This window comes from Palaemon carinicauda, chromosome 4 (genome assembly GCF_036898095.1).
Source record: "Palaemon carinicauda isolate YSFRI2023 chromosome 4, ASM3689809v2, whole genome shotgun sequence".
NCBI lineage: Eukaryota > Metazoa > Arthropoda > Malacostraca > Decapoda > Palaemonidae > Palaemon > Palaemon carinicauda.
In genome coordinates, this window is record NC_090728.1 from 66,657,296 (window position 1) to 66,668,394 (window position 11,099).

Below are 11,099 nucleotides of genomic sequence, written 5' to 3' on the forward strand. Positions count from 1 at the left end.
AAAAAGAACCGTTTGAAAGTCTTAAGTGAGGAGAAAGGGCAAGGGAAATTTATAGGTATAGGTAGGAATCTGAATAAGTATGACAAGGGTGTAAATGTGCAAGTAAGTGTGGAAGATAAATGTATTAATACAGATGAAACGTGGCTGAGTATGAATGATACTTATAGTGTGTGTGGTTTTTGTTAGATGTAAAAGAAAAAACGAATAACGCAAGAGTGAGAGATAGGAGAATGATAAGTAGCATGAATGAATCTTTTGCTAAAGTTGAGAATGTTTTTGATGAAATGGATGAACTATTAACAGAAATGAGTGCAATTTTAGGGCCAGATAAGAACAAGGTAGACGGGATTGTACATGATATATTAGATGATAGAGATTTAGATAGGAATAGTGTTAATGTAGCGAACAATTGTGATAGGAAAGAAGTGAATGAGAGAGTGTATGAAGGCCCAGTTACGCGGAGTAGAGGTCCCGTTCACAACTGCGACTGGGTAATGAAAAAAATAATGTAAGTGGTTGTGTGAAAATGTAGAAGGATTTGGCAAAGTAAAAGGGGAGGGATGTGCAGGATTAATTTTTATTTATTTTTATTTTTTTTTTTTTTTGCCAAATCCTGAGAGAGAGAGAGAGAGAGAGAGAGAGAGAGAGAGAGAGAGAGAGAGAGAGAGAGAGAGAGAGAGAGAGAGAGAGTAAGTGTATCAATTGTTTGTTGTGAGAAAGACTGTTGGAATAATTGACTGGTTGTTTACCTTTTAGCTAGGTTAGGACAGTAGTAAATGTTTCGGAGCGAATGCTTTTTTTGTTTGACTGCGACTTGAGACAATTGTGTGATTTGAGTGCTGGATTTACTATTATTTTTCTTTACCAGCGTGGAAGTATTTGATTATTTTTTGTGTAAGTACAGTTTTATTTATCTTTGCTAGGAGTGATTCTGAATGATAGAAAGTTTATTATTTATCTTTGATTATAGTGCTATAGTTTAGTTAGCTAGCTAGGAGTGTTCATAAGTGTTTTTCTTTTTTATTTTTGCAGGCCGTGATTCCTCCTTTGGAGAGATTTCCTTTGAATGTGAAATTGTTGTTGACGACCTGTCTTAAAATGAGGAACTGGATACGACTGTTCAGATTTAGTTAAATGGTGATGACCCGGACCGAATAATATTCCGATTGCTGTTGATGATGATTATGATGACGATGATTACATCCAGGACCCTAATCAGGGAGGTAGTTGTGGCAAATTACCACACAGTGTATTGATAACCACAAAGCTGTGGTTGTGTGCCTTAAAAGACAGTTCGGCAGTGTGTGGACGGCTGTGTTGGTGCCATTAAAATACAGTATATCATATAAACATACATATTTGGGTGTTGGTGTGAAGTTTAATTTCAAGTTTGTTACCTTTTGGGGGGATTTATATGAATGGTGTACGGTTATTATATATTTACTGTTAAGTTTTTGATTAATTTTAAGTGTTGCTAATTTGATTGTGGATGGTTTATGTTAAGAGTTTTAGCTTGTAAGAAATATAGTACTAAGGTTATGTTGTTGTTTTTTTTTTTTTTTTTTTTTTTTTTTTTTGTCCAAGAGTCCCGCTGCTGATAACATAAGGGGAAAGTTTGTGTTGCGGAGACAATTGTCTGTTGAGTGTGACCAAGGGTGTGGGGGTTGCTGTTGTTGTAACATCCCGCCACAGCCACTGTATGATGTTAGTCTTACTCACTGTTCTGGGGATAGTACGAGGTTGGTGGGTGCATCACCAAACATTTGCTTGTATGTCCGCAAAGGCAACGTATTGCCACCGGAACCCTTGTTGATTTTGAGTTTCAGGGGCCCATAGGCTGGGGGGTTTTCATGCTTGACCATGAGCTTTGAGAATGCTTCTCTTTTCGTTGACACTCCTATGTCAGATATCGTTATCATGTCGAAGTTTGGCATATAATGTTTGTTCATCAAGATTGGGGTTTTTATTTACCATGACTTCGTGTTGCCTGTGGTTAGGGGCCCGATTCGGCCGTCGGTAGTAGCGCCCTCTTGTCTTGCTCTGGCAGTGTGTCTGCTGCGTGTTGTCTTCTGGCATTGTTCTGCCTCTGTCAGTTTTGCGGCACATCTTTTTCCAGTGCCCCTTGATGCCAAAACCACTGCATCTGTCATTGTAAGCGGGGCATGACCTTATGGGATGGCTAAGACAGCAGTTCCCGCAAGGGTTGTCCATGGTTTGTGGTTTGTTCCGTGGCTCATTGCTTTCCCTTCGGATTGCATCCACGTTGGTATGGCTTGTACTTGCGTTCTCAGAGCTAAAAGTATGGAGCGTAATGATGCCTGGAGGCCGCAATGGCTTCGTATTCCTGACCTCTCTCTAAAACGTTGCTCACCGCATAGCCCTTTGGTTTAGTAAGGAGTTCTTTCCAAAATTCCTCAAACTGTGTCCGTAGTATGGTCATTTCGATAAGTCGTTCGTCGAGTTCTCTGTCTTCAAACTCGCACTTTGTCGCTTTTTCACAGAGTCGGGCCGGGAATTGATTGATTGTTTCGACAGGTTTCTGTTTGGTATTTGCGAATTCGAGGTGGTAAACTCAGAAATCTATTTTGACCATTGCATCGACCTCACTTTCAATAAACCTCCATATGTTCTGCGGCACGCGTAGCTCCTGTACAGTGAGGCCGCTTGCCAAGATACGCCTCATGCCCTCATCGCCGAGGGCGATTTTAATTTTAGTTGCTTGCTTGCCCGGGTCTGTGACTCCCTGGCCTTCGAGGTGTAAGTTCATGCACGCCTTAAATGCACGAAACAACTCGGCCAGGGGCTGGTGAGCCCAATCCATACTTGGGCATTTAGGCTGGGCCATGATTGGATTTGGTTTCGAGAGGGTGTTGCACTATAGATAGATAGTGGTTGGATTACTAACACAGTTTACAGTTCACAAAGAGACACATGTAATACGGGTATGGAATTCACTACAGCATTTGGCCAGCAAGCTTAGGGCATCGTGATTCAACTGGTCTACTGTTACATGCATGAGTGGAACATCTTGGTAGTCTTAGTAACCTAGATTATAGTACGATCTATTGAGTTTACAATGGGAAAAACAACGTGGATCGTCGGGTGTGCCTTGTTAGATGATTATAACAGTACATGTAGTCAACCTTTAACTTTCACTCACCGGTTCTGCAACGCATTGACTGATTGCTTGGTTGATTGTCACTTGTCAGGTACACGATACACTCGGAATATCATCAGTATTGTGTTAGTCCGCACTAAATTATCCAACAAAGTTTTGGCACTGGTAGTCGGCGAGGTTTTCACCGTTTTGTTTACACTGCTGAATGTTCGTCGTTGTTTGGCTCATTTTGCAAAGTAGTGCGTGGAGAACAATGGCCAAATTCTTGTAAGTACTCTATTTACAACTTTCTTCACTATTTTCACTATAATCACGGTGCACAAAGGTCGATTCTCTCCCGTATCCTGGTGATATAAGTTATGTACGGTTGCTATCTTGGTTGGTATGACAGTCCTTGTCCGGTTGGGTGAAAATGGCGTCGTCTGCGGCTGCTGGTAATGCCAATTATGATAACTCTTCTCAGTTATTACGGACAGGAGAAGTATATAAAGAGTCTCTATGGTCCGAGTTTGTTGATGGAATGGCGTGGGGTGCGTTACCACGCTGCCACCATGATATAATATGCAAGAGGCTGCAGTGAATAAAAGACAGGACTTGATGGCTTGGGTACTAGGTAAAGCCTGCCCTTTATTCATACACTACATGGGACTACAAGATACCACAAGTGTCAGTCTTTCTTTTTTTCGAATTTTCTATTTGCATATTTAAATTGGAATTGCTCCATGACTTTGCACACTCTAATTACTGAGGAACATTTTTTGTGGTCGATGACAATTTTTTTTTTTTTTTTTCCGAGAACGATATTTCACCTATTTAAATTTATATATTTGATGATAACTGGGATTTCTTTTGCCCATTAATTGCAGGCTGGTCTGGGAGACGCTTATGAGTTAAGAGAGATCTAACCTTTCCATATCTGCAGATTGGAAAGTGGGGTTCGTTAAGAGACAACCAAGAAGAGCAGCAAGGATTTATACAAGACTTAAATGCCTAAAATTAAAACTTGTTAATCTTGCATAAATTTGTTCACTTTTGATTTATCACTTTGTTTAAATTATCCATTGCCTTAACCAAAATCAAAATTCAACGTGTGAAACCCCTGGGTGGACACTGGGAGAAGATTATTCTTGCTGTTCTGCTTCGTTGGGCAGGAGGTGGAGGGAGGTGTACAATGATTGTTTGATTTTTTCTCGTCCGAATACGTACTACGGTTGCTCTTATTTCGAAAGTTGTTGTTTTGTGATTTTTTCTGAATGACCATATCTTTCCTTTTTCCACTTGTCTTGTGCTTCAATTGCATTATTTATGAAAGTGGTGATTTTCTGACATAGTTACGTTCGATATTTAAAAACTTTAGGTTATAAGGTAATTAATATAGATAACGTATCTGTTCAATTTGAACATATTTCATTTCCAGGTGGTAGATTTGTGGATTTTGTAGGCAATGAAGTAGTTTTAGATAAAATTGTACTGGAGGTGCCTGATATTTTGGTTGTACTTTTAGGAGGTAATAATTTGCAAATCGAGGTTGATTTGAAAGTTATCAAAAACCATTGTCAAAGTTTCTTTTCTACTGTTAGGCTAAGTTAGCTGAACTCATTTGTGATTGCCTCCCAAATAGAATATCGTCATGTTTTAAATACAAACAGACACAGCTAATAACTTTGTTTAATGGGCAGAAATTTAAGAACAAGGGTTTGATTGTTAATGGTAAAGGTAAAGTCGGTGATCCAGCTTGTTTCAAGAGAGGTGGTGTATATTCAAACTCTCAGGGTTTAAAAGTTTGCTTTGACCTTTTAGTTTCTTCTATATATAGTCCCATAGAAAGCTTACTAAAATGTCCTCTGAATTGAAATTGCTCGTCAATTCTCGCAAAATACTAGAAAGCTAGTTACTGAATGTCATAATGCTAGACAACAATATTCATCCAAATCACCAATCGAAAAATTACAAATCAAAACATTTGCAAGATTACAGTGCTAATTGAAAAGATCTTAACAACCAAATACAATCCCTCAAAAGTGTAGAGGAGGAAAGCTTAGACTACCTGAACGAGGAATTGAAAATTGTGAAGAATATTTTGACAAAATACGTGATAGCCTTGCTGGTACTTAGAGTGAAGCTCAATCGAGGCTCGAAATTTGCTGAAAAGTCCTACCGCACCTTTTCCAACGTTTATAAGTTTAGAAGGTGAAGATTTGCTAAAACTTTTCACTGATTTTGAAGATATAACTTCCAGATTTAATTATTTAAATTATGATAAGTTCAGTTTGCTAAAGCAACAGGTATCTGAAAGGGCGCTGATACTGATAAATTCTTTGGAGTCGGACAAGAGAGGATATGTTCATGCTAAAAAGTTACCGACTCGAACTCTTGCTTCTAGAGATGTTCATTTTTTCTGTCATAAAGCAACTCTCTGGAATGAAATTGGAATACGGCAATGATCCATTTGAGTACATCTGTAAAATAAAAACCATAACTGAAACAGTTAACCGGTTGAATCTTGATGCAAATTCCTTTTTGAGATTCTTTTTTTTTTCTCGATGGGGGGAATAGTTTGGACGAGTCATTTAAGAATTACTTGACTCTAATCACTAATAGCTCAAAATCCACTCTAAAGGAAATAAATGATAAATTCTTTGAGGCATCAGAGAGGTACTTTGTTTCCTAACAAAAACATCGGAAGTCAAAATCCAGCTCAAAATCGATCCAATCCTCTGCAGTCACTGTTGATTATAAGAAAGAAAGGTCTTTCAGGCCTTGTTCTATTTACAATAAATTAAGGGAGAAAGATGCGGATCACCAAATTTTCAAATGTGGTAAATTTAGGAGTCCTTTGGAATAGTTGAATAAACTAGAGAATAGGGCTGAATAAATTGTCCCGAATTAAAAATAACTACTAACAAATGTAAGTTTCGTTTCTTCTGCAAGTGTAAACTCTGCCAAGAAAGGTACTTTAGTTTTTTGTGCTTAAAGAATTTGCAGTCTGAAGATCCCAATAGTCTTTCCTTGTCTGGTTTCTCAAATGAAACCATTATGAGTAGCTTAGCAGCAACAAAATTTATAAAAACCGATATTTTAGACGATTCTTCCATACTTCCTACTTTTTCATGTACTTTAGATAATGGGTGTAGGATAAGGACATTGAAAGATAGCGGTTGGCAGTCCAATCTGGTATAAGAAAGCTTAGTTGTTTCTCTTAAGTTCAAAGTGCTTGAGGATACAATTAATTTAACAATAAATGGAATAAAAGCATCGCAATGCTATGTCATGAAATTAGTGGAAGTATTGCTGAATATAGGTGAAAAAAATAAGACCGTTAGAGGCCTTATGAATTCCATCAATCAACATTCCATTGAAATTGCCAGGATTGTGACAGGTAGTCTCGGTATTTAAGAATAAAGGCTACCAATACTTGTTGGAAGGTAGAAACTCCATTAACAATCTTGACTTACTTTTGGGTATCAAATCAATCTACTGTTTATCGGAATCTGATGTAGTATTTGGTAGAGAACATAAGTCTGTTTTTTTCTTGAACTCCTTGTGTCATAATACTCAAGGGAGAAGTCAATACAATTTTGAAGGATCTGGATTATTTGCCAAATTATGTACCTGATATAAGAGAGACACTTCAGTCGTGTGCAGCTGTAACTTAACTCTGTGTTGACTCGACAGTATTCAAATTTCCTAGATTTCGAAATTCACCTTTGTCAGTATCAGTTGAAGGCCCATATCCAGTTCTTAAAATAAATAACTTCAATGTTGACAATGAATAAGGTTATGTGAAAATAAGGTCAGTAAATTTTATGTTAACTATGATAACCATATTTATGATTGTGATTGAGATGAATTGAATAATCAGCTGTTTAGGTATGCATTTGAAAATACTAAACGAGACAAGGAGGGTAGACCATTGATGCCTCTTCTTTGGAACTCTAGGGTTTTGCATCTGCTAGGTGATAATGAATGCTTGTCCAACTTAATTTTGCAGCCAAACTTGAAAAAATTAGAGAAGGACAAGGCAACTTTGTCGCTGGTGGACGAAACATTCAAAGAACAAGAAAGGGAGGGTATTATTCAAAAGATCGTCAATCTTCCACAATTTTTGGAGGAACACCCCCATGCATTCGTTTTTACCCCTTATGGGTGTCTTTAAAATGGATTGAGTGTCTTCGAAATGTCGCATAGTTTTTTTGTCAAATTCATTTGAGAAAAACCTAGTAAATCACTGACTGTAAGCCATAACCAGGCAATTCATTCTGGCCCATGTTTGAACCAAAAATTATGTTCAGCACTTATACATCTGAGATTTGATAAACAACGCTTGTGTTTTGATCTCTGTAAAGCGTTCAATCAAATAGCTTTGAATGAGTTGGATGCAAACAGGTTGATGTTCTTATGGTTTCGCAATGTGTCGAAAGGAAATTTCAGCGTAGTAGTTTATTGCAATATGCGGCTTAGCTTTGGATTGCGTTGTTCTCCTACAATTTTGCTCCTGCGGTTATATAAGATACTTATTTTGGATTCTGTTGATGACCCCTTGGAAAATAGAGAATTAAAAAGGCAAATATATTCACTTGGTTATATAGATAATTATGCTGTTTCGAGGAATAATGTAGAGGATCTTGAATGGACATTTCATCACTTGATGTAAATTTTTGCTCCATATAAGTTTAGATTGCAGCAGTTTGTAACCAATGACTTAGATCTGCAGGATACAATAGACAAGCAGTTTGACACAGACCTCGCCTAGTGTGGTTCAGATGCGCTAGAGTGTGGACGTGTTGTGCAGAGCTCTGTCATACACACCCTAAGTCGTGTTTTAGCTTTCTGTTTCTCACTTAAAATATCATTGAAAAGATATTAGTTAATCTTATGGCAAAACCTATGTGATAATAAACAGTACACTATGTCTGCTCCTAACTATTTCTGCCTCATATGTGAAAACACGGAGGGAGAATGGAAAAAAAGGATAGGATGTGAATGTAATAGACTCCACCATAAGAAATGTGTGCATATGGTGATAAGCATCACTAAAAATAAACGGAATAACTTAGATTGGGTATGCCCACACTGCGTACGTGAAGCCAGACAAAACAATTTAGTATTATCAAAATTAAATGAAGATTTGAACGTGACAGATCTGGCCCTGAATGAACAAGATGCAAAAATAGGTGACTTGGAAAACAAACTTGCGAACCTTAGCGCAGACGTACCAAATTCCACCCAGGTCACCGACCTCACTGAGAAAATTGACATTCTTGCCATGAATATGGAATTAATTAAAACAACACTTCAAACATTGATAGACCCAAAACCGGAGAAACCGACATTTGAAGACAAAGTTAAGGAAAAAAATCTGTTGATAATTAAATCAACTAATACAACAACTAAAATTAATGAAAGAAAACGTGAGGTTGAACAAGCACTTAAAGACATTCCTGTACTTAACACAAGGTCACCTACGAATGGAAATGTTGTTGTAAACTTTGCAAACAATATGATCAGAGAAGAGGCAGTAAACAAAATTCAGACATTGGTGGCTGACACTGAAACGAGAAAAATTGGAAAACTAAAACCAAAAATAATGATATGCAATGTATATAATGATGAAGATGATGTAGTAAATGCTTTGATTCAAAGAATCACTGCCTGGTCCAAATCCAAAATATAGAAGAGAAGATAAGTGTTGTCCTGAAGAAAAACGCCTGGTGGGGGTGGGGGGTGGGTGTGGCGGGGGGGGGGGTTGTTGACCACCCAGTGTGTGCTGAAATGTGATCCTGAAGTTCGGAGGGCTATTCATGATAATGGGGACAAAGTTTCGTTACGATGGGGTATTTATAACATACGTGATAGGTACCACGTGATCACCTGCTACCACTGTCAGAGGAATGGAGATCCTGGAAAAGATTGCAAGTCTAAGAATGATGATAAAGTCTGCGAGAAATATTCTGGAAAACCTTCCACCAAAGAGTGTAATTCGCAAGTGTCAAAGCGTATAAACTGCACAAAGTTAAACAAACCAAGTGACCACAAAGTAAATTCTATTATGACTTGGAATTGAAAAGACAGCAGAAAACTGATCATGGTTACTAGGGATGTCATAAACTATGGATATGTGAATATACAATCTGTAGGTAATAAAACTATTGAAATTCGAGAATTGATAAACGAGAAATATTTGGATATGCTAGCATTATCTGAAACATGGTTAAATAACTTGGACAAGGCAAAGATCACTGAAATGACAACCCCCCCCCCCCCCCACACACACACACACACACATGCCTTCTTTCACATACCGAGAGAAGGTAGGTCTGGTTGGGGTGTCGAACTCTTTATTCATAAAAGTTACTCAAATCTCAAAAATATTGAAAATAATTAGTGTAACAAGCTTTGAATATACAGAAATAAACTTTACGCCCAAAAACAGAAAAATATCCTTTGTAACAATATACAAAACTTTGTTTTTTTTTTTTGGGGGGGGGGGAAGAATTCGGTGCTCTCATTGAGATGATTATCATAGAGAAAAATGAATTAATTATCTGTGGAGACTTCAATTTTTGGATGGATGACGCTTCAAATCCTGACGCTTTGGCATTTAGTGAGTTACTAGAATCATATCGACTAGTGGATAATGTCGACTATACAACTACTTTAACTGGTCATACGTTGGCCTTAGTTTTAAGAGATGACATGAATAATATTGTATCAGATATAAAAGTTGAAAAGAAATGTACTATCTCCTCAGTACACAAACTTGTTATATTTAGTCTACCTCTACAGAAACATACATTAGTAAAGAAAATAAACTTTAGACATAAATCAAATTTTTCTCCTACCGTATTTATTGAAGAAGTTACATAGAAAATAAATTATGCTATCAACATTCCCTGTGATCATGATGACTAAGTTAGGAGCTAAGTGCGTTAACTGTCTTACGACCACTTATAATAAAGTGAGTAAAAATGAATATGATACCATGTGCCCACCGATGGAAAAGACTATAACCGTAAAAGACCAATCTCCTTGGTTTGATGGAGAGACTTTGGTAAAAAAGAGGGAAAAAAGACATAAAGAAAGAAAGTGGAATAGATTAAAAACTGAAAGTACTTGGGTAGAATACAAAACTGCTGCGTGTCAATCTAACTACCTACTAAGAAGGAAAAAAATTAATACTATAAGAGAAAGATCCTCGAAGCAGCAACATACATAAACAAGTTATATCGTCTCCTGAATGGTATAATGGGAAATGTAAAAGAAAAGAAGCTACCTGATGGATACAGTGACCAGGAACTAGCAAATAATTTTCTAGTATTCTTTAAAAACAAAATTGAAAACATAACCAGATCATTTTTAAATACTCAACATCAGATTAATGATACACCAGGCACACAGACAAAATTAATACGATTCAACAACATAACACAAGATGACATCACCAGAATTATCAAGAGAGCAAAGAAAACAAACTGCGCGATCGATCCTATGCCAATATCTGAAGTAATTGGAGAGAGAGACTTTTCTAGTCTAGCCGAAATAATAATGAGAATAGCAAATGCAAGCATTGATGAATGTAAGTTTCTTAAATCTGAGAAAATGGCTATAGTCACACCAGTTCTGAAAAATGCACTGGACTACCAGGAATTAAGCTCATATAGACCTATTTCAAATCTATCCTTTGTCTCAAAAGTGCTTGAATATGTAATTCTTGAACAACTAGTCAGCCACTTAGAAGTAATAGAAGCTTTGCCTGACAACCAATCTGCCTACAGAAAACTATACTCTACGGAGACAGCCATCTTCTCTGTAGTAAATGATATGCTGGAAGTGATGGATGAAAATAAATGTGGTATTTTAATACTGCTCGATCTCAGTGCTGCTTTTGATACAGTTGTGCATGAACTGCTACTAAATGATCTACGGTCCATCGGCGTTAAAGATCAAGCTTTTGAATACCTAAAAGACTACTTGGTTGGTA